Source organism: Zalophus californianus, chromosome 10 (assembly GCF_009762305.2).
Source record: "Zalophus californianus isolate mZalCal1 chromosome 10, mZalCal1.pri.v2, whole genome shotgun sequence".
Lineage (NCBI taxonomy): Eukaryota > Metazoa > Chordata > Mammalia > Carnivora > Otariidae > Zalophus > Zalophus californianus.
The window spans coordinates 43,409,030-43,433,740 of NC_045604.1; the positions used below are offsets into that span (position 1 = coordinate 43,409,030).

Consider the following 24,711-nt stretch of genomic DNA (forward strand, 5'->3'; position numbering starts at 1 on the left):
TTATGATTTCAGGTCTCACAGTTAGGTCTTTAATCCATTTTGAGTTTATTTTTATGTATAGTGTAAGAAAGCAGTTTCATTTTTTTGCATGTAGCTGTCCAGTGTTTCCAACACCATTTATTAAAGAAACTATATTTACCCATTGTATATTCTTGCCTTCTTTCTGATAGAGTAATTAATCATACAAGCATGGGTTTCTCAGGTCTCCTCTGTTCCATAGATGTGTCTATTTTTGTGCCAGTACCACACTGTTTGGATTACCGTAGCTTTGTAGTGTATCTTGAAATCTGGGAATGTGATATCTTCAGTTTTGTTATTTCTCAAGATTGCTTTCTCTATTTGGGTATTTTGTGGTTCCATACAAATTTTAGGATTATTTATAAAAAATGCAATTGGTATTTTGATAGGTCTGTATTGAATCTATAGATTTTGCTTTGGGTAATACAAATATTTTAACAATATTCTTCCAATCTGTGAACATGGTATATCTTCCCATTTGTTTGTGTCTTCAATTTTTTTGGTCAGTGTTTTATGGTGTTAGACTATAGGTCTTTTACCTTCTTGGTTAAATTTACTCCTAGGTATTTTATCCTTTTTTGGTATAATTGTAAGGGAAGTTGTTTTCTTAATTTCTATTTCTTCTACTTTGCTATTGGTGCATAGAAATATAACAGGGCTCTGTATGTTATTTTTTTATCTTGCAACGTTACAGAATTCATTTATTCTAATAATTTTTTGTAGGAACAAAAAATTATTCTATACAAAAAAATTGTATAGAAAATCTATACGATTTTCTATATGTATAGAATCATGTCATTTGCAAATAGTGACAGTTTTACTTCTCCCTTACCATTGTGTATGCCCTTTATTTCTTTTTCATATCTGATTGGTGCAGCAGGACTTCCAGCACTATGTGAGTAAAAATACAGAGTGGACTTCCTTGTCTTATTCCTGATCTTAATAGAAAAGTATTCAGCTTTTCACAATTAAGTATGTTAATAAAAAAGTGACTGCCATCGTTCCTCCAGGTAAACCTCCTGCAAGTCCAACAAGGAACTGCAAGAATTTCCTTCCTTTAGTGAATTTGTTTCTGGCATAGGTTATAAATTGGACATATGGATAAAATGGAACATAATTTCAGGATTTGTATCTGGCTTGAAAGTTCTGCATACTAAATTTCAAAGCATAGCCTACTATTGTACGTTCCAATATGACCAGGATAGGTTTTACTAACCTCAATTCCCATGTTCTTGAGGGTAGAAACTTGTGGTGTGAGAGAGAAGCCTGATGTACACCATAAAGGATAATGATATGTGTTATATGCTAAGTTTTCTACATGTTGCTATACACCTAACAGGTTGTCCCTATTCTTGTAAAGACTGAACATGGTATCCATGGATTGATTGATTGTTTTCTAATAGATGAATATGGATTCAGTTAATTGAGTGTAGTAACTGATCAATTTCTGGCCTATTAATATTTAAAGATACAATTGCTCATTCTGCCTATTCAGCAGCTACTGTTTTACAAAATACTGGCACAGAAAGTATCTCAGAAATGAAATTGAGGTTATTTTCACAGTCTGCCATGTATCTGCGTACTCAATTCAGTAAGATATGATAAGGAACATAGAAAAGTCAATATCTGATTGTCTTGGTATATAAGCTGGGTTATAACAAGGGCCAATTAGTAGTTTAGGCCAGTCTTCATCCTTCAAGTCAGTCTCTAGTAGGGGATATCATTTAAGAGATTCTTTGGAGACTTCCACTGCTTCATCAGATTCCCTGAGTCTTTGGTTTTTCCATTGATTAAAGGTTTCTCAGTGAGCAGATAGTGCTGATCCTGACAGGTGAGATGGAGAGGTTGGGCTTGGTAGTATAGATGATGCTAGTGATGCTGTCGAGTCCTCATTTAAAATAAGGTGACCCAGGATGGTGATCTGCGAAGGAAGTAGAGGATATCACAGACAGTGGAGTTGTATTGGGACTGGAAGGTGCCTTCCACTTTGGAATGATAGCATAACTACTATTGCTGAAACTGTTAGAAGAGAAACCCATACATATAATAAGTATGATATCCAATACTGAGCAATAGGTAAAATAGTATGGCCAGCAAGCAGAATGGTGCACTGATCCACTTCATAATATTGTTAGAGTTGAAGATGCATAGTGGCTTTTATTTTGTAGGCCTAAAGTTCTAGGGAACGTGTGTGTGTGTGTGTGTGTGTGTGTGTGTGTGTGTATTTACATTCAATAGGAGTTTTTCCATCCTTTGTATATCTATGCTTTAGAGATCTTGTCACCTCCCATTTTGTTTTAGTCCAAGCTTTCACATCTAGATTGTTAGGAAGCAACCTAAGCTTTTGCTTGAACAAATCATTATACTTTTCAGTTGACCCAGAGGATGTAGGATTATAGGATAAGTGGAAGTTCCACATTGTGCCTTATTTCTTTTTTTTTTTTTTTTTTTTTTTTTTTTTTTTTTTTTTAAGATTTTATTTATTTATTTGAGAGAGAGAATGAGATAGAGAGCATGAGAGGGGAGAGGGTCAGAGGGAGAAGCAGACTCCCTGCCGAGCAGGAAGCCCGATGCGGGACTCGATCCCGGGACTCCAGGATCATGACCTGAGCCGAAGGCAGTTGCTTAACCAACTGAGCCACCCAGGCGCCCCGTGCCTTATTTCTTTGCCCAGTCTTATACTCACGTTCTTATAAAGTGGTGCTCTGATTTTATGATGGTTGGGATACCAGAGCAAGCATCCATATTTCTAATGCTCAGATTGTAGATTCTTTATTAATTTTCCTGAAAGAATAGGGTAATCGTACTTACCATGTGTCTACAATGATGCATGCATACAGTTTATTCTCTAATATAGGCAGGTGTCCTATATAATCATTTGTATAATTTTGAATAGTCTGATTTATCTGAAGTATTTATTAATGACCTCCATGCTTTAAACTTTTAGCAATTCTCATATTTAATTTGAAATTGGAGGTATTTAATGGTACATACATGTCTTTTTCCTCTAACCATATTCTAGTGCAATGTGTGCCAGCATGACCTATTTGATGCTGTGCCCATAGAATGATTCTGTTATTTGGCATAGCTGTGTGTTCAGGTTGTAAGCCCATTGTCCTTCTTGCTTATATAAAGTTATGCTTTGAATTGGTTTCCTCACTAGCCATAAATTATTGGGTTAGTTAAGTTAAACTTTGACACATTTCTACCTCTTTACCTACTGAATTTGTCTACCTGGTTATTAAGTTTGGTTACTTCAGAGTTCTGAGGTGTAGAGACATCTGTGATAAATAAGGAGATAGTGCTATTTTCTGCCCTATGTCCTTACCTCATTATGTTCTTATTTGGTATTTTACAGTAATTTTCCCACCATGTTCATGTCCAAAATTCCTATTCCATTAGCTACTGTCCATGAGTCTGAGAAAAGATATACCTCACTCACTTCCCTTAACAGATTATTCATTCATCAATTTATGGCTATTTGTTCATCATACTGTGTTCTCCAGAACCTGATTCTGTCAAGACCATCATTAGTCCTCAAGGCCACAGTGTGCCAGCCTTCTTTAGATGGTGTGATGGAAGCCGATCCATCTAAAACCCATTCATCATTGAGTGCCATGGACCAGAGTTGTCTCCATTGCCCAACTGCTCAAGCTTAAATAGGTTCATCCCTCAGAAATTCTGTAAAGTCCACTTCCGGAATTTTGGAGGTTTACTCAGTTCATGCAGAGGGCTGACCCTCCATCATTTAGTCCTGCTTGGAAACAGACATTCTCTATGTTAGGACTTTATGGTCAGGAATAATTCCCCTCTGTTTTTCAGGGGTCTGCTTAACTCCAGAACAGGCTATTGGAGTTTAAGTATAATTAACTTACTTTCTGTTAGTGGCTCTGTAGTTTTCAGGGCCTCATACTGTGCCAGTTGAGTCTTACAATTCACTGATACCTGTTGAACCATGGGAAAATCTTAGTCCAAAATTCAATCTAGTAAAATTGAGTTCCTGCGATGTCTTAGTCCATAGACACCATGTTGCAAACCCTTGTGAATATAGGCACTTTAGTTTCTTGGTTTTTTAAAAGATTTTATTTATTTGAGAAAGAGTGTGAGGGAGCATGAGCTGAGGGGAGGGGCAGAGGGAGAGGGAGAAGCAGACTCCCCACTGAGCAGGGAACCCAACAGGGGGATCCCTCCCAGGACCCTGAGATCATGACTGGAGCCAAAGGCAGATGCTCACTGAGCTACCCAGGCACCCCTAGGCACTTTAGTTTATATTAGGAGTCCTCAATAGCTGATACCAATGTATTAAAAGTTTGAGAGCATTTTGAAATAAGTTAAGCCTGTCTCTTGAGTCTCTGTCTGTCTGAATTTCCTATCTTTTTTGCTATTATAAATGTGTTTTGATATTATCCCCATTTAGTGGCATGTGCTATTTCCAGCAACCAAACAGTCCTATCAGTTTCTGAGCTGCTTCTTTTGTGGTAGGAATAGGGATGCAATGTATCTTGTTTATGACTGGGTCTGTTATTTTTCTGCCTTCAGAGGACCAAATTATACTTAGAAATTTTCCTGTAGTATGGGGTCCTTGGACATTACTTGGGTCAGTTGTCCATCCTCTGAGTGTAGAGAATTGAATTAACTCTGTTGTAACCCAGGTGTTTCAAGTTATCACCATAAATAACCATGTTATCAGTACAAGAAATGCTAATTTGTGTGTGTGTTGTGTTTTCCTGAAAGGCTTGGAATTCTTGTGTTAGAAGATTGTGGGCTATTACTGGGTTGTTAAGATATCCTGTTGGTAACCTAGAAAACTGGTATCATCTGCCTTCCTATGTGAATGCAGTCATGGGTTGGCTCTCCTTAGCAACTGGAATAGCAAAGAACACGTCAGATAAGTCTATCCCCATGCAATCAGTTCCAGATCCAGTGGTGATATTGCTTATGATAGCACCTATATTTGGGAGTGCTCCCTTAGCTTGGGGAGATTATCTGTTTAAATTCCCAAAATCTGTAAATCTATATCACCTGTCTGGCTTTTTGATAGGCCAAATTAAGTTATTTATATGGTGAGATAGTAGGCACAAGAATTTGTTCCAAGTTCCTGAATGTTTTCCTTATTATTTGTGTGCCCTATTATATCCATTCCAAGAATGTTTTCTAAATTGTGACTTATAGGGCATTTAGTTTTAAAGTCTGTCCTCATTGTTAGGAATCTATGTACCCATGTGTGTGGGGTTAATTTTCCTTCTCATCCTTAAATCGGTCCCTTTTTATTGCTTAAGTTTTCTAAATTAGTAGGATATCCTTGTGTCATTGTTATTAGGACCCTGTATCTAACAACACAGTGGTATAGGTAGTGTTTTTATTTGCAAAAGAGGTTTCTGTTGATATGAGCAATTGTCTCTGGCTTGAGCCAAGAGGAGAGACTGCTGAATCCCTATGGGGAGCTCATAGGGTTTGCTCTCTTTGGCTAGCAGTGATTTGTCTATTAATGGGATTAGGTTTTATAAAGGGACGGTATTTACAGGAAATGGACTAGTGGGTATATGTGGGTTTATTTTCTGTAGGTCTGTTAGTATGAGCTGGTTGTTTCTGTTTCTCTGCCTCTCGTATGTAGTTTGTGGGGTATCTGAGGTTCTACTTTTATCATTTGTTTTCAAGGGTGGTGGTCTAAATGGTGTAGGTGGCCAAAAAGGCCTTGTAGATTTGGGTCTAGATCTATTTTGATTTAGTCTATTTTTATTAGGTGTAGGCCTGTTTTGTCTACATACATGAGGGTTAAAGCTACAGCCTTTATCTTTTGCTTTTAAAGTTTATTTTTTTAGCAGTCTCTACACCCAAAGTGGGGCTCCAACTCCCAACCCCGAGATCAAGAGTCGCACACTCTTCCGACTGAGGCAGCCAGGTGCTCCTCTAGCCTTTATCTTGACCTACTTCTTGAGCTGTTCATACTAATCAGTTTTCCTGTGTTTCTGGTGCCTGCAAATAATGTGGATCCATCCTATGAGGATGCAGCTTAGAAGATGACCTCTTAATTTGTTCTGTTGCTTCCACATCTAGCAGTGTGGGTGTCTGTTCCTATCATAAATCACAGTTAATAGTCTTACTTTCATCATATTAGTAGCTTCCCCTGCTGTTTTCCATGGAGATGTTTTAAGGGATAATATATTAGGTATAGGCCATCTTAATCTCCAGGTTGCTGCTACCCAAATGAAGATCTTTGTAGATTAATATTATCCTTTCCAGATGCTCTAAGATGTTAATTCAATTTAGCATTAGTGGTCATGGGTTTGAGGTATACAACCTCTGTTTCTGTGAGGATTAAGTTTTGTCCTCCTTTGAAACATAAATCTAATAGCCACTGAATTTCTGTGACCAAATCAGTTTGTTAGAATTCTATTTTAATTGTTACCATTTCTTGTCTGGTATAAGCTCTCCAGTGACTCTGATTGGTTCCATATTATCAAATTTATCATTTTGTCTATTACCATGGGCTTAGCTTCTAGTTAATGTTACTGGTGTCAAAAGAGTTAAAATAATTATCATCCTCAGGATGTGGATTAGTGCCCTTAGAGGCAAAAGGATCTGTGTTTCTGTCTACCCTGGAGATACCTTTTTGTGCCAGTGATGACTGCACACGGGATAGAATTGACATGTGAGCTACAAGAGTGAAAACAGAGTTAACCAAAGGTATATAGAGAATAAAGATACAGACGAAGTATCTGGGAGACTCAGAAAGCAAAAGAGAGTCTCATCTTTGCTTGGGATCTGGGGTTTTTACTGAGGATTGTGAGTTTGTTATATGTGTCCTCTCAGGCATCCAGGAACTGGTTAGAACAAAGACGAGGGCATATGTGTTATTTCTTGGAGCCAGGAGGTCTTGGCATTGAGATGTGTAGTGCTGGTGTTCTAGAATATGTGCACGATGGCTTTATCTTGTCCTTCTTTAGATGTTATCTATTCTAGAGAAATCATTAACTGCTTGTCCCTTATAAAGAAGACCTATACTATCTGCATTATGAGGCATGTGTGAAGTGGGGGTGAATGTTCTAGCAAGAATAGAAGCAGGAGAAGGAGGAAAAACAGATTTTTATAGAGTCCTTCAGTTTCCCTATCTCACTAGCACTCTTCTTTTCTACCTGTAGGTGTCTATGTATCTTAATGCTCCTAAGAAGAGCTCTATAATGTCTTCCTTAGTTGCTCTTTTCTTTAAATTTTTTATTGTTATGTTAATCACCATACATCATTAGTTTTTGATGTAGTGTTCCATGATTCATTGTGCATAACACCCAGTGCTCCACACGGAACGTGCCCTCTTTAATACCCATCACCAGGCTAACCCATCCCCCCACCCCCTCCCCTCTAGAACCCTCAGTTTGTTTTTCAGGGTCCATCATCTCTCATGGTTCATCTCCCCCTCTGATTTACCCCCCTTCATTCTTCCCCTCCTGCTATCTTCTTTTTTTTTTTTCCAGTTGCTCTTTCTTTTTAATACAGGATATAACTGGGTTGGATGATCAGACCAACATCTGGAGTTTCCTTAAAGTTTTGCCCAGACTAAGTCTTCAATAGGTTTCTAGGGATCTTCAGAAGTTAACACACAACCTATTCTATGCCTAAACCACCTCTTGAGTAATTTTGGTAGGGTTTGTGAGTAAGACACATTTACTATTTACTCCTGCCAGTCACAAAGATCTATGATATTTTATCAAGATGCTTAATAGAGCATTCCAAATGGTTTTTAATATGGTTAATCAGTATTAAGATAACTATTGGGTGGGGGTGCCTGAGTGGCTAGTCGGTTAAGTAGCCAAATCTTGATTTCAGCTCAGGTCATGATCTCAGGGTCCTGGGATTCAGCCCCATGTCAGGTTCTGTGCTCAGTGGGGAGTCTGCCTGAGGATTCGTTCTTTCCTCTTCCTCTGTCCACCCCCCAAATAAATCTTAAAAAAAAAAAAAAAAAGGAACTATTGTGGGCAACATTAGCACCAAATTTTAAGTGTTCTATATTTCAATGTGGAATTTTACAAGCCAATAGCATATACAATAATGTCTTTTAATAAGCCAACAAAGAAATATATTCCAAATCAATGATAGATTAATCATACTATTGTTCCTGGCAAAGGGCAATGAAAGGAATAGTCTAAATTTAGGCGAAGTGAACATTTTGTTAAACTAAATTCAACCTAGCAAATTAGAATATCTAATTAGCTTTATTAAGCAATTCATGAATAAGGCATCCTCCCATCTAGCAAAGAGCTGCTCCAAGGAGTTGTACAAAATGAAAGGTTTTTATAAGAAGGAGGGGAGAGCAAGGAAGTCATTAGCAAAAGAAAGGATTGTGTTTCAGGCCAAGACATCTTCTTTTAAGGGGAAAGGGACCCGCGGGGTTTGTTACCATGTCACCTCACTGGTGCTGATCAGGAAATTTCAAATTGAAGATCACACTCCCGGGATATGGTGAAAATTCATTAAGTCTTGGTTTACTGTGGTTGAGGGCAAAGGACTCCATTTTGGACTACTTGTTTCTTTTTTTTTAACACTTGATAGGAGTTGATACTGGAGAGAGACAGGTTAGTCGACTGAGAGCTGACATCCAGCTGCTGCTGCAGCGGAGAGAGTCCTGTGTTGCTAGAGCAGGTTGCTAGGGATTGATGGCCAGAGTGTTGATGGGCAAGATGATGTCCTTAGCAAGCCTTCTGCATGGTTTTTGCCACCATCAGTAAAGGAATACCCTTGATCATGGCAAGAACTAATTGCCCCAGTGTTTTCTGAGAGCTATTTTAGATCAGCAAAGTATACCCTTGTGCAGATCAAGCTCACAAACTCTCAGTATTCATAGACTAATGTACCCTTGCCATACTTACTTCTTCATGTGTTTTTATTGATAAGCCCTCAGTGGGGCCCCTCAGCTGCTGAGCTACTAGTTCTCATCAGTGAGAACAGATGAGATGTTGACTTCCTGACACATTTCACTTTATTCTTATATCAAAACAACTTTACCTCTGAAAGCACTTTTTGTCTGTCATAAACAAGTAGATTTGAAATTGTATCAGACCAATACACAGCAACGGAGGAATCTGACTGCCTTTCTAGGATGAGGCCAATTGGCTGGCTGGCCGGCCAGGGGATCGTTCACTAAAAAACACCTGGGAGCCTCAATCAGTGGTAAGCCCAGAACTTCATTAGGCAACCAATCCAAATGGGAATTGGTTGCTGTCTCAAAAAGATTTATGACCAGTGGGCTTCCTCTGCCCTGGAGACTATACAGATGATTAGGCACGGGCCTCAGCTCCACAGGCCTGGAGGGCCTCAGCTTCCCAAGGCTGGCCAACAGGATGTGCCCTGAGCATGTGGTGCAGTTCACTTCAGGGTAGACAACTGGAATAGAGCACAGGTCTTGAGAGGCCAGGTCACTGAAGAGGGCTTTTGGGGGGTACAAGGCATCACCTAATTCCAAGCCATAACCTACATAAATGTGAAGAATCCCCCTGACAGCAGAACTGATGAAAACTGGACTGCCTTGCCGGATGGGGCTGAGCAGACTGGACCAGGTATCCTCCAATAATAGACACATGGAAGAAGCCTCGGACCCTGTTAGGCAACCAGTCCAAATATGTACTGAGTGTAGCCATTTTAAAGCTGCCACCACCGAAAGATTTTTCTGGGGGTGGATTCTCTTTTGCTCTGGAAGCTATGTAAATGGTTGGCTACTGGCCCCAGCTCCACACGGCTGGGGGCCTGGCTACCCATGGCTGGCTGACAGGGTATATACTGCACATGTCCCAGCCACACAGGCCAGGGAAGCCAGGTACCTGGAATGGGGCAAATGTTGAGAGAGTCTAGGTGTCAAGAGCAGGCTCTTGGAGGTCCATGGCATCTGCCTAATTCCAAGTTCTAACCTAAACAAATGCCCATATTCCGCCTGAAGGCATCACTGGAGGAAACCAGTCTGCCTTGCCAGAATGGGACCAGTTACCAAGGCTCCCAGTTATCTCTTGTTGGAGGATATTCCATCAGCCTGCCAGGCTATACCCAAGCAGGGTGGTCCAGTTTCCCACAGCTCTGCTGTTGAGAGAATATGCATATTGGTGTAGGTCAGAGTTTGGAATTAGGAAGATACTTTATACCCCTAATAGCCCACTTCTGTGACTGGCATTGCCTGACACCTTAACAGATCCGTGTAGTCTATGCATGCAGAGTACCTACCTATTAGCTGGCATTGGGCAGCCTAGGACCTCTGCGCTGTGGAGATGCAACCTTTCCAAACCACCTGCTTACTCTCCAGCATAGAGAAAATCCACACCAAGAAAATCTTTCTGGGAAGGGAGCTTTAAACTGGACAGTCTTCATTTGATCTGCCTGGTGGGGTCACAGATTTACCAGAGCAGGGTTCCAAGGCAGCCCACCCCAAAATGTTCAACAACTGCATATTAATAATTTAAAGTTACTTAAGAAACAGCCAGTGCAGGAAGAACACTCTGATACTCCTTTTCCCCAGAAACCAATGAGTAAATCTCTCACATGAAGGACCCTCCTTGTACCAGGAGGTTTGGAAACATCTTTATCATAAGAGGAAATTCAGGACCAAGGAAGCCTATGTGAATGACCCTTGTTACTTTTACTGATTTACTACCACAGCCCAAATTCTGTTTAGAATTCCTTACTAATCAAAGCTCCTGAACATAAGTTTTCTTTATTCTGTCACTTCCTCATAGATTTAGATTTCTTTGACTAAAACACCCAAAAGCTGCACGTGGCGCGCCTGGGTGGCTCAGTCGGTTAAGCATCTGCCTTCGGCTCAGGTCATGATCCCAGGATCCTGGGATCGAGCCCCGCATCAGCTCCCTGCTCAGTGGGAAGCCTGCTTCTCCCTCTGCCTCTCCTTCTCCCTCTGCTTGTGTTCCCTCTCTTGCTGTGTCTCTCTCTGTCAAATAAATAAATAAAATCTTAAAAAAAAAAATGCTGCATGACTTGACCATTTCTTTGGGTCTCAATTTTAATATTGGGCCTCTGTGCACATGTAATAAACTTTGGGGTTTTTAATTCTATTAATGTCTCATATCAATTTAATTCTTAGGCCACCTAGAAGAATCTCAAAGGGTAGAATAAAAGTTTTCCTCCCCAACATTTGGCATAGTCAGTAGGATAAACTTCCCTCACTGGATACTATTTGCTTTGAGGCTTTTGCAGCTGAGAAATCCTAGAACATCTGATGAACAGCCAGCAGAAAGTAAGAATCCTTGGCAGAAGGTAGAAATCATTATCACATCAGTCTCCTGATCTCAGCTTGCCTGGTCTAATGGAGTGAGATTGGTGAGTGTCTATCTTCTCTTTCTTTCTAAATTTAGATCAGAAGGAGAAAATATTTGTGAAACTAGTTTCCTGGGCTTAGTGATTCTGGTAAATTTGGTAAAGTACTCTTGGTATGACTGATCCATTTCCTCACAGAGATGGTCATGGTTTTTCTTTGTCTCTGTCTTTGGAGTCATTTGTTATAAGAAGGAATTACCATAGAGAAAGAACACAGGTCTTATGCCCTTAGAAGACTACTGTTCAAGCCAGCCTCAGAAAATGGTGTGTTCGTGGTTCTTATAAGACTGGCATCTGTTTGGACAAAATTTGCTGTTTGGGTCCTCTATGTGAAAACAAAATGAAGTTCTTCCTTTGTCTCCTGTGTCCTTAGAGCTTGCCTTTATCACCAGGAAGATTATTCCCTCTGGTCTCCACAATCCAGAGGGTGCACTGACCTAGGTTTGCCTTGGTGGCCAGGTGAATAGAATGGGATTCTGAGACACAAAATTACAGGCAGCATTTTCTTTGTTTGGCTGTGTCAGCTGTCAGGGGAATTTGTGATAAGAAGTCCCAGCCCCTAAGGGACCTTTATCATCTTAATCTTTGTTGCTTGTTAGTACTGGAAAGTTCCATTCCACTAGCGCTTGCCCAGTGTCACAGATGAGTGGGTCTGCGACTACAGGTGTCTCACAATTTCAGGAGACCTCTGAGATGCTGCCTTACTACACCATCCTTACTGCCTATGCAAAAAAAAAAATGTTTTTGCTTTGTAAACTACTTTGGGGAGTATACCTTGTGTATCACAGGGCCTGCATCATCTGTGCCCTTCCTAGGGCTACCTCTTGTGTCCACGGTCTGGAACATTGCTTCCATGTTTTTCCATAAAAAATTTGTATTGGTCTGAGTAGCAATTGAGGATTAGTAGGATCCTACGTATCAATGGCCCGAAGATGAGTTCTTTAAAGTGGCTATACCTGAAAGAAAAAATTCTTTACAGAGATCTCTCAATTGTTTTATTGGTATAACAGCCTTAGGGACTCCCTTGACAAGATGAAAGAACAGAAATTAGACTTAACACAAAAATTAGGATCTACATCTAACAAATTATCTTTCTCACCCTCTGGTGCCACCTCCCTGTTTTAACTTCCTTTTCCCTATATGATTTACAGAGAGCACTCTGGCCTAATGTCTAGGCTCAGAGTACACAGATGACTCATGTAAGTGCTGAAAGTCAGGAAATGAATTTCACACAAGCTCCAGAGACTGGTAGTAAGGCCGGATTTGCTCCTACTTTCCAGGGCTCTGTACTCAGGTTCTGCCATCCTAGACCCGCCCCCCCCAACACAAAAGAATTAATGTCCCCTGGACAACAGCAGATCTTTCCAATCATAAAGCCCGTTTACCTCCATCCTCCTCCTTCACAAATTTAGAGAGGAATTAGGAAGATTAGTGGCCATTCACAACACCACCCCTCACCGCCCCCACACAGAAAACAGGTGACCAAAACATCTCCTAGGTCTGCCTGAAAATGATCAGCAGAAGATTGATGTTCAGGGACTAATAGAAGCCAAGTTTGAATTGTGTACTCAGAAAGAAGGCTTTTGTTAAAATACTTTATACAGACTTTACAAAGTCCTAAGTCTCTTGATTCCCATTTTAGGTAAAATCTCCCTGATATGAAGTATCTAGTTTAATTTAAAAAGGTGACTCAGTCACTTAGTATTCAGGCTGTAATCCAGTTCCTGGGAGGGAGGTAAAAACAGCCTCTGCCTTGCAGATCTTTACAACACCAGAAATGCTGGTCTTTAATAACCCCAAACTTGGTCTATTTCTCTCAAAATGCTTGCAGATATTACAAAAGATCAGGATATTAGAACAAAATTGCCCCGTGCTTCAAAAAGATAACAATTACACTGAATCTCTTTAAAACAACAACAACTGGCATTCTTTCTCTGTCCTTTAAAGTTATAAACCTTATGGCTTTGCAATGTAAACACAGCCCCCAGTCACCTGAGACTGAAGGGGCAAAAAGGGAAGAGCACTTTCTAAAATGAAAACTGCTAAAATAGCTCTCATGCACGAACTCTAGCACAACCTCTGTAAGATTAATTCCCAGGACAAATACCAATCTTTTTTTTTTAATTTTTTTATTGTTATGTTAATCACCATATATTACATCATTAGTTTTTGATGTAGTGTTCCATGATTCATTGTTTGTTCATAACACCCAGTGCTCCATGCAGAATGTGCCCTCTTTAATACCCATCACCAGGCTAACCCATCCCCCTATGCTCCTCCCCTCTAGAACCCTCAGTTTGTTTTTCAGAGTCCATCATCTGTCATGGTTCGTCTCCCCCTCTGACTTACTCCCCTTCATTCTTCCTCTCCTGTTATCTTCTTCTTTTTCTTTTTTCTTAAAATATGTTGCGTTACTTGTTTCAGAAGTACAGATCTGTGATTCAACAGTCTTGCACAATTCACAGCGCTCACCGTAGCACATACCCTACCCAATGTCTATCACCCAGCCACCCCATCCCTCCCACCCCCAACCACTCCAGTAACACTCAGTTTGTTTCCTGAGATTAAGAATTCCTCATATCAGTGAGGTCATATGATACATGTCTTTCTCTGATTGACTTATTTCACTAAGCATAAGACCCTCCAGTTCCATCCACGTCGTTGAAAATGGCAAGATCTCATTCCTTTTGATGGCTGCATAATATTCCATTGTGTATATATACCACCTCTTCTTTATCCATTCATCTGTCGATGGACATCTTGGCTCTTTCCACAGTTTGGCTCTTGTGGACATTGCTGCTATAAACATTGGGGTGCATGTACCCCTTCGGGTCCCTACATTTGTTACTTTGTGGTAAATACCCAGTAGTGCAATTGCTGGATCGAATGGTAGCTCTAATTTCAACTGTTTGAGGAACCTCCATACTGTTTTCCAGAGTGGTTGCACCAGCTTGCATTCCCACCAACAGTGTAGGAGGGTTCCCCTTTCTCCACATCCCCGCCAACATCTGTCGTTCCCTGACTTGTTAATTTTAGCCATTCTGACAGGTGTGAGGTGGTATCTCATTGAGGTTTTGATTTGGATTTCCCTGATGCTGAGCGATGTTGAGCACTTTTTCATGTGCCTGTTCGCCATTTGGATGTCTTCTTTGGAAAAATGTCTGTTCATGTCTTCTGCCCATTTCTTGATTGGATTATTTGTTCTTTGGGTGTTGAGTTGGATAAGTTCTTTATAGATTTTGGATACTAGCCCTTTATCTGATATGTCATTTGCAAATATTTTCTCCCATTCTGTCGGTTGTCTTTTGGTTTTGTGGACTGTTTCTTTTGCTGTGCAAAAGCTTTTTATCTTGATGAAATCCCAATAGTTCATTTTTGCCCTTGCTTCCCGTGCCTTTGGTGATGTTTCTAGGAAGAAGTTGCTGCGGCTGAGGTCGAAGAGGTTGCTACCTGTGTTCTCCTTTAGGATTTTGATGGACTCCTGTCTCACGTTTACGTCTTTCAACCATTTGGAGTCTATTTTTGTGTGTGGTGTAAGGAAATGGTCCAGTTTCATTCTTCTGCATGTGGCTGTCCAATTTTCCCAACACCATTTGTTGAAGAGACTGTCTTTTTTCCATTGGACATTCTTTGCTGCTTTGTCAAAGATAAGTTGACCATAGAGTTGAGGGTCCATTTCTGGGCTCTCGATCCTGTTCCATTGATCTATGTGTCTGTTTTTGTGCCAGTACCATACTGTCTTGATGATGACAGCTTTGTAATAGAGCTGGAAGTCCGGAATTGTGATGCCGCCAGCTTTGCTTTTCTTTTTCAATATTCCTCTGGCTATTCGGGGTCTTTTCTGGTTCCATACAAATTTTAGGATTATTTGTTCCATTTCTTTGAAAACAGTGGATGGTATTTTGATGGGGATTGCATTGAATGTGTAGATTGCTCTAGGTAGCATTGACATCTTCACAATGTTGGTTCTCCCAATCCATGAGCATGGAACGTTTTTCCATTTCTTTGTGTCTTCTTCAGTTTCTTTCCTGAGTATTTTATAGTTTTCTGAGTACAGATCCTTTGCCTCTTTGGTTAGATTTATTCCTAGGTATCTTATGGTTTTGGGTGCAATTGTAAATGGGATCGACTCCTTGATTTTTCTCTCTTCTGTCTTGTTGTTGGTGTATAGGAATGCCACTGATTTCTGTGCATTGATTTTATATCCTGCTACTTTACTGAATTCCTGTATGAGTTCTAGCAGTTTTGGGGTGGAGTCTTTTGGGTTTTCCACATAGAGTATCATATCATCTGCAAAGAGTGAGAGTTTGACTTCCTCTTTGCCGATTTGGATGCCTTGATTTCTTTTTGTTGTCTGATTGCTGTGGCTAGGACTTCTAATACTATGTTGAATAGCAGTGGTGAGAGTGGACATCCCTGCCGCATTCCTGACCTTAGGGGAAAAGCTCTCAGCCTTTCCCCATTGAGAAGGATATTCGCTGTAGGTTTTTCATAGATGGCTTTTATGATATTGAGGTATGTACCCTCTAACCCTATACTCTGAAGAGTTTTGATCCAGAAAGGATGCTGTACTTTGTCAAATGCTTTTTCTGCATCTATTGAGAGGATCATATGATTCTTGTTCTTTCTTTTGTTAAGGTATTGTATCACGTTGATTGATTTGCGGATGTTGAACCAGCCTTGCAGCCCAGGGATAAATCCCACTTGGTCGTGGTGAATAATCCTTTTAATGTACTGTTGGATCCTATTGGCTAGTATTTTGGTGAGAATTTTTGCATCCATGTTCATCAAGGATATTGGTCTGTAAATCTCCTTTTTGATGGGGTCTTTGTCTGGTTTTGGGATCAAGGTAATGGTGGCCTCATAAAATGGTTCGGAAGGTTTCCTTCCATTTCTATTTTTTGGAACAGTTTCAGGAGAATAGGTATTAATTCTTCTTTAAATGTCTGATAGAATTCCCCTGGGAAGCCATCTGGCCCTGGGCTTTTGTTTCTTGGGAGATTTTTGATGACTGCTTCAATTTCCTTAGTGGTTATAGGTCTGTTCAGGTTTTCTATTTCTTCCTGGTTCAATTTTGGTAGTTGATACATCCCTAGGAATGCACCCATTTCTTCCAGGTTATCTAATTTGCTGGCATAGAGTTGCTCATAATATGTTCTTATAATTGTTTTTATTTCTTTGGTGTTAGTTGTGATCTCTCCTCTTTCATTCATGATTTTGTTGATTTGGGTCATTTCTCTTTTCTTTTTGATCAGTCTGGCCAGGGGTTTATCAATCTTGTTAATTCTTTCAAAGAACCAGCTCCTAGTTTCGTTGATCTGTTCTACTGTTCTTTTGGTTTCTAGTTCATTGATTTCTGCTCTGATCTTTATTATTTCTCTTCTCCTGCTGGGTTTAGGCTTTATTTGCTGTTCTTTCTCCAGCTCCTTTAGGTGTAGGATTAGGTTGTGTATTTGAGACCTTTCTTGTTTCTTGAGAAAGGCTTGTATTGCTATATACTTTCCTCTCAGGACTGCCTTTGCTGCATCCCAAAGATTTGAATAGTTGTGTTTTCATTTTCATTGGTTTCCATGAATTTTTTTAATTCTTCTTTAATTTCCTGGTTGACCCATTCATTCTTTAGTAGGATGCTCTTTAGCCTCCATGTATTTGAGTTCTTTCCGACTTTCCTCTTGTGATTGAGTTCTAGTTTCAAAGCATTGTGGTCTGAAAATATGCAGGGAATGATCCCAATCTTTTGGTACTGGTTGAGACCTGATTTGTGACCTAGGATGTGATCAATTCTGGAGAATGTTCCATGGGCACTAGAGAAGAATGTGTATTCCGTTGCTTTGGGATGGAATGTTCTGAATATGTCTGTGAAGTCCATTTGGTCCAGTGTGTCATTTAAAGTCTTTATTTCCTTGTTGATCTTTTGCTTAGATGATCTGTCCATTTCAGTGAGGGGGGTGTTAAAGTCCCCCCCTATTATTGTATTGTTGTCAATGTGTTTCTTTGCTTTTGTTATTAATTGCCTTATATAATCGGCTGCTCCCATGTTAGGGGCATAGATATTTACAATTGTTAGATCTTCTTGTTGGATAGACCCTTTAAGTAGGATATAGTGTCCTTCCTCATCTCTTATTACAGTCTTTGTTTTAAAATCTAGTTTGTCTGATATAAGGATTGCCACCCCAGCTTTCTTTTGGTGTCCATTAGCATGGTAAATGGTTTTCCACCCCCTCACTTTCAATGTGGGGGTGTCTTTGGGTCTAAAATGAGTCTCTTGCAGACAGCATATCGATGGGTCTTGTTTTTTAATCCAATCTGATAGCCTGTGTCTTTTGATTGGGTCATTTAGCCCCTTTAAATTCAGGATAACTATTGAAAGGTATGAATTTAGTGCCATTGTATTGCCTGTAAGGTGACTGTTAACTGTATGTTGTCTGTGTTCCTTTCTGATCTTTGCTGCTTTTAGGCTCTCTCTTTGCTTAGAGGACCCCTTTCAATATTTCTTGGAGAGCTGGTTTCGTGTTTGCAAATTCCTTTAGTTTTTGTTTGTTCTGGAAGCTTTTTATCTCTCCTTCTATTTTCAATGACAGCCTAGCTGGATATAGTATTCTTGGCTGCATATTTTTCTCGTTTAGTGCTCTGAAGATATCTTGCCAGTCCTTTCTGGCCTGCCAGGTCTCTGTGGATAGGTTTGTTGCCAATCTAATATTTCTACCATTGTAGGTTACACATCTCTTCTCCCGAGCTGCTTTCAGGATTTTCTCTTTGTCTCTGAGACTCGTAAGTTTTACTATTTGATGTCGGGGTGTTGACCTATTATTATTGATTTTGAGAGGGGTTCTCTGTGCCTCCTGGATTTTGATGCCTGTTTCCTTCCTCACATTAGGGAAGTTCTCTGCTATAATTTGCTCCATTATACCCTCTGCCCCTCTCTCTCTTTACTCTTCTTCTGGGATCCCAATTATTCTAATGTTGTTTCGTCTTATCGTATCGCTTATCTCTCAAATTCTGCCCTCGTGATCCTGTAGTTGTTTCTCTCTCTTTTTCTCAGCCTCTTTATTTTCCATCATTTGGTCTTCTATATCACTGATTCTCTCTTCTGCCTCATTTATCCTAGCAGTTAGTGCCCCCATTTTTGATTGCACCTCATCAATAGCCTTTTTGATTTCGACTTGGTTAGATTTTCATTCTTTTATTTCTCCAGAAAGGGTTTCTCTAATAACTTCCCCGCTTTTTTCAAGCCCGGCTAGTATCTTTAAAGTCATGATTCTGAACTCTAGGTCCGACATCGTACTAATGTCCGTATTGAGTAGGTCCCTGGCTGACGGTACTACTTCTTGTTCTTTTTGCTGAGGTGATTTTTTTCGTCTTGTCATTTTGTCCAGAGGAGAATAGATGAATGAGAGAACAAAATGCTAACAGGTTTACAACGTCCCCAGCAAATATACTGTATACAAATCAGAAAAGACCTGAAACCAGGGGAAAAGAAAGGGAAAGAGAGAAAAAAGAAAGAGAAAAAAAAAGATAAAAACAAAAACAGAACAATACAAAAAAAGCAGAATATGATCAAATATGATCAGGCTAGTGCATAGATCAGTGCCACACACTAGATTTTGGGCATATTTTGGTCTGTTAGAAACAAGTGCCTCCTAAAATTTTAAAGGAAGAAAGACATATATGTACAAAATAAGGGTTGATACAATGAAGGGATGGAAGATGACTGTAAAGATGACAATTATAAAAGATTTTATAAAAGGACTTGATAAGATAAGAAGTTGTTTGAAAAAAGAAAGAAGATTTAAGAAAAAAAAGGAAGAAGGGAGAGAATGTGATCAGGCAGGAGACTAGAACAAAGCCATACACTAGTGATTTAGGGTATATTTTGATCTGTTAGAAGAAACTGTATCTCAAAATTTTAAAGAGAGAACAACTTATATATATATGCCAAAAATAAGGGTAACTACTATGAAGGGATAAAATATGACTCTAAAAATGAAAAATAAAGTTTTTTTTTTTTTTAAAAAAGGGATTGATAAGATGTTGGTTGAAAAAGGGGAAAAGAAAAATAAAAAAAAAAAACAGTTAACAAAAATTAACTTTGATGAACTAATGAATCATGGTAAAAAAAAAAAGCCATGAATTCTATGTGCAGTATTCCCCTAGCGCTGGAGTTCTCCCGTTCTCCTTGATCGGTAAACTTGGTCTTGGCTTGCTGGCTGTTCGTGCTGATCTTCTGGGGGAGGGGCCTGTTGCTGTGGTTTCCAAATGTCTTTGCCGGAGGCTGAATTGCCCCGCCCTTGTCGGTCCGGGCTAAGGAAGCTGCTCGGGTTTGCTCTCAGGAGATTTTGTTCCCTGCAAGCTCTCGGTACAGCTTTGGAGGACCAGGGTGAAAATGGTGGCCTCCCAATCTCCACCTGGAGGAGCTGAGAACTCGGGGCCCCGCTCCTCAGTGCGCCCCCAGAGAAAAGCAGTCACTCCCGTCTCCCCGGTCTCCGGCCACACTCCGTGCTCACCGGGCCTGTGACCAAGTGTTTCTATCTCTGGCACCTGACCCCGTGTGGAGTCTCCAAACCCAGCAGATCCCTGCGGTGCGCTCCCGTGCCGCTCCTCCCCGGGGGAGGAAGGGGAGTCTCCCAGGATCTGCCGCTTGTTGGGTCCCTGCTGGAGGAGCAGTGGCCCGACTGGGCCGCGGATCACAGTTTATGGCAACCCCGAGCTGAGAGCCAACGCCTCGGCTCCGTCTTTGCAGCCGGCTTCCTCGCTCCAATACCTGGGAGCTCTGCCACACTCAGGCACCCCCGGACTTTCTGTGACCCCAAGGATCCTGAGACCACACTGTCCCGCGAGGGTTCCACCCCCTGCTTAGCCACTGCAGCGACGTCCCTCAGCCGAGCTGACTTCTAAAAGGTCCGATTTTGTGCTCCGCGGCTCTATCACTTGCCAGAAGCGGCCGACGGAGGCCCCCTCCCCCTCCGTCTATCCTCCCGAATATCCCCTTGGATTCACTTCTCCACACGTCCTACTTTCCAGTAAGTGGTCGCTTCTCTGTTCAGAGAGTTGTTGCTACTCTCCTCTTCGATCTCCTGCTGATTTCGTAGGTCTTCAGAATGGTTTGATCCCTATTCAGCTGAATTCCTGAGACCAGACGAAATCCAGGTCTCCTACTCCTCCGCCATCTTGCTCCTCATCGACAAATACCAATCTTAAAAGTCTTTTCCACAAATAGTAAAAACACTTCAGCCATCTGAGCAAGTAAACTTTATGGCAACTGTTTATAAACTAGTGAGTTTTGTATTGTGTGTGTATGTGCGTTATAAATGGGTGTTTTTCTACCTCTCAATGTTATTTCCAGAGTTCATTTGTAAAGAGCTCTATTTAATTGGCTTAAAATTAAATGTTTATAAAAATTTAGTATTATGAAAATATAAAAATTTAGTATTATGAAAATTGTCAAAATAGAAACAGTCCAAACGAATTTCAGGTTCACATGATCTAGGAAAATATTCAATAGAATGAATTTATCAGCTTTAAAATAAATTCTTATTTTGCTTGGGTTTACTGAAAGTCAAGTAAGTTCATGTTTAGGTTACAAAATTTTTCAACAAGAACAGAATAGCTTGGAAGAATGGATGACTTTGTGGGGTATGTCATGAAGTGCTTGTGGGTAATCTAACTATAATTGTTAAAAACAAGTAAATTGGGGTGCCTGGGTGGCTCAGTGGGTTAAGCGTCTGCCTTTGGCTCAGGTCATGATCTCAGGGTCCTGGGATCAAGCCCCGCATCAGTCTCCCTGCTCAGCAGAGAGCCTGCTTCTTCCTCTCCCTCTGCCTGCTGCTCTGCCTACTTGTGCTCTCTGTCAGATAAATAAAATCTTTAAAAAAAAATAAATTTAAAAGTTTTAGGTAAACTTTCTAAATAGCTTCCAAAATGTTTTGCTAACAAAAACTTTAAGGTTTCAGGTTAAGTAATGAGTTAAATTAATTACATTGAATATCTAGATCTTCTTTAAATAATGAAACATTTATTACTGAACCTGGGTTTATCTACTTTTACCTTCCTTATTACAGAAAAACTAAAGATAAATTTGGTCTGTTAGTAAACATTTTTTGTGCTTTACTGAATTTTGTACTATGAAAAAGCATGTTTCTAGAAATTATGAAATGTATTCATAAATTTACCTATCTAAAGAATGTTGGTGCAACAATTCATAATTTCTTACCACTTAGACTCTAAACTTTATTATCTAGTGAAATCTAAGTGTTAAAAATTCTAATATATGTGGTTAAATCTACTAAAATTAAAGGAAATATCTCCATATGCAAGAAAAGTATGTGTGCTGTTGGTATTAAAAAAAAAAAAAGGTATAAGGAGTAGGAGCACCTGGCTGGCTCAGTCAGTAAAGCATGTGACCCTTGATCTAGGGTCATAAGTTTGAGCCCCACATAGGGGGTAGAGTTTATTTCTATTCCTCATACCTTTTATTTTTTAAGGAAAAAAAAAATGTAGGGCACCTGGGTGGCTCAGTCGTTAAGCATCTGCCTTCCGCTCAGGTCATGATACCCAGGGTCCTGGGATTGAGCCCCGCATCGGGCTCCCTGCTCGGAGGGAAGCCTGCTTCTCCCTCTCCCACTCCCCCTGCTTGTGTTCCTGCTCTCCCTCTCTCTCTGTCAAAGAAATAAATAAAATCTTTTAAAAAAAATGTAATTTGTCCTAAAGTGAGGCTTATTATTTAAAGAGGAAAAACAAACATTGTAAAAGCCTTGTGAAACAGGAATTTTTAAAGTGGGACTTTAATGTGTGCTCAATTGAGGAAGATTAAAATGAATTTATTTAAAATGAGTTAATATCAAAAGTAAGCTCGTACAAAATTAAAATTTGGTTTTTCTGTTAAAAGGATAAACTTAAATTATTGGTCTGCTTTTAATAAAAAATTGTAAATAATTTTTCTTTTTTTAAAGATTTTATTTATTTATTTGAGAGAGAGAGAGAGCACAGAGAGGGTAGAGTCAGCGGGAGAAGCAGATTCCCTGCCGAGTAGGGAGCCCGATGAGGGACTCAATCCCAGGACTCCGGGATCATGACCCGAGCCAAAGGCAGTCGCTTAACCAACTGAGCCACCCAGGTGCCCTAAATAATGTTTTTCTTTACCTTTAATGCAACCTACCTAGAAAAACAAAGATTCTGTGTGTTGTCTTTATCAGGTCTTTGTTACTTTTTTTTCTCTTTTTAATATTAAAAGAGCTAAGGCTTTTTACAGCTATTTAACTTTCTGTGTTTGCCTGTGAAGTCTTTAAGGCACTTTGGTTAAATTGATAGCTAAGTATGGTTTCATAATGATCTGTGATCCTATTTAATCAAATATGCAAAGCTTCTGATATTTGACAAACTTCCCAAAATCAAATTTTAAAATGAAGTCTTGACCACAAACTAACTTTAAAATATTCAAGGATTCCTAGAATATTTGAAGGATTTGTTCTCCTTATAAAAGAATTTGTCTTATTTCTGTTAAATCACATGGGAAGCATTGTCAAATAAGTGATGATAAACTTTCTTAGATTATATTTAAATATATGTTAAGATTAGTGTTCTAGAAATTGTATGGAACTCCTAGAAATCTGATATGTCCTGGTATGTTATCACTTGCAATTCTAGTTCTAATCTTGAAGTGCTGTGTGTCACAGAAATAACCAAACTACCTTGTTGGTTGCATTGTAATGAACTCTAATCAGATCCTTAACCACTGCAATTTTTAAGACTTTTGGCATTTACAGACAAAAGATTTACTCTGATGCTTTTGCAAAAGTCCTTCATTTACGGAGATTCAGGGAAAAGACTCTGACAAGTACTCTAGAATACAGGTCTCTAATAACGTTAAGACCATACCACTGAACTGGGTAAGAATTTATAGAACTCTAACAGAGAAACTGAAGGCTTCATAAAACTACCAACAAAAGATCAAGATCAACAAAAAATAACCATATGGTTCTGAATAAACTGAGAATGATTATAATTTTTATGACTTTTTGTTTGAAATAGAGCTTGTTATTTCATCTTTTGTTTTCAAGATACAGGAAGGCCTTTCCTCTTAAGCTAATGACTCACAGCAGTTTGATAAATTGTACCTTTGGAAGCAGAATTGAAACATCTATCTTTTTCCCCTACCTGATCTCTCCAGGATTTGGAATCTCTCTCAGTGAGTATTCTTATAGTTTCATAGAAATATTTGCCTGAGTTCAATAAGAATCTGTTCTCTTTGTGACAAGACATAATTGGAAACATTCGTTATATTACCAAGGCTTTGACTAGAATGTCATATTTGAGAGAAACATGCATAGACTGATATGACCAGACAGCTTTATGAACCTAAAGATGACATTATGGAACCAATAAATCCCCTTGGAAATATCAGCCCAATATCTTGCTTACAAGGATCTCAGCAGCCTTATCAGGTGAGTAAAGGTCACTTCCTGACAGATGCAGAAACCTCAGGAGATTAGGGGATCTTGAAAAGAGAGAAAGTAATTCAACTCCATCGGTATTGCAAAGTCTGATGGCAAGTGTTTGGCTTGGCTTTTTAGCTTCAAGGGGCTACTAAAAGTTCAGTCTAGAGATTCCTTATACCAAAGCAGATTTAAAAGAGCTTATATGACCAATTGCTACTCTTGCTGCATTTACGTAAATAATCAAGTTTTTTGAAACTATGCTTAATCTGCGAACAAATTACTTAACTGTGATTATCATTGAGAGGAATGGGGTCATTGTAGAGAGAAAAAAATGCTTCCTTTAAAACAATATTTATTTTTGGATATTAGATTCTATTTCTGCCTGTAAACTCAACTAGATCCTGAACTGTTCTGGTTTCATCCAAACTCTGGCTACAGTTCTCAAAACTAATGTTCACAATTTCCCGTCCTTTTGACTTGAAATCATTGAAACCTACCTAAATCTGCCGTTTTTCCTGAAGCCTTCCAAACTGAGTATGAATGACTCGCTGTAAACTTCAGGGAAATCATCACAACAGCACATGTATGGATGATCTTTGTGCAGGTTGCTATGTGGCCACTCGAAGGATCACCAGAGACATTCAAACTGAAAACCAAGAAAATCTCTAAGCTTGCCTCTGCCTGTTTTCAGTTCATCTAAAGATACTTTGACTCTGACATCTAAAACTCTTCTCAACTTGGTACTCTCGGCACTCTGAAACTGGTTTATAATTTGCTCCAATCCTTAACCATTGTTTTTTTCTTCTTTCCACAGAAATGCCTCTTAATACCTGACTGAATTGTAAGCCTAACTTTGGAACACACATGCATCACTACCTCCTGAAAGGGGTTTAACAGAACTGACTTATTGTCAACACTAAGAGACTGGTTCCATGAGATAGAACAATCG

The 24,711-nt window shown here is 39.6% G+C and overlaps 1 long non-coding RNA gene across 1 annotated transcript in view; it reads right to left on the reverse strand.

Moving 5' to 3' along the window:
- Positions 1–556: 556 nt before the first annotated feature.
- The window catches only part of LOC113931865, a 30,818-nt gene continuing 6,663 nt past the window's right edge, over positions 557–24,711 (reverse strand). The window contains exons 2-3 of the long non-coding RNA XR_003522899.2: positions 12,103–12,284; positions 557–1,939 (exon numbers count right to left, since the gene is read on the reverse strand). This is a non-coding gene — a long non-coding RNA (uncharacterized LOC113931865). The remainder of the gene's footprint in view (positions 1,940–12,102; positions 12,285–24,711) is intronic.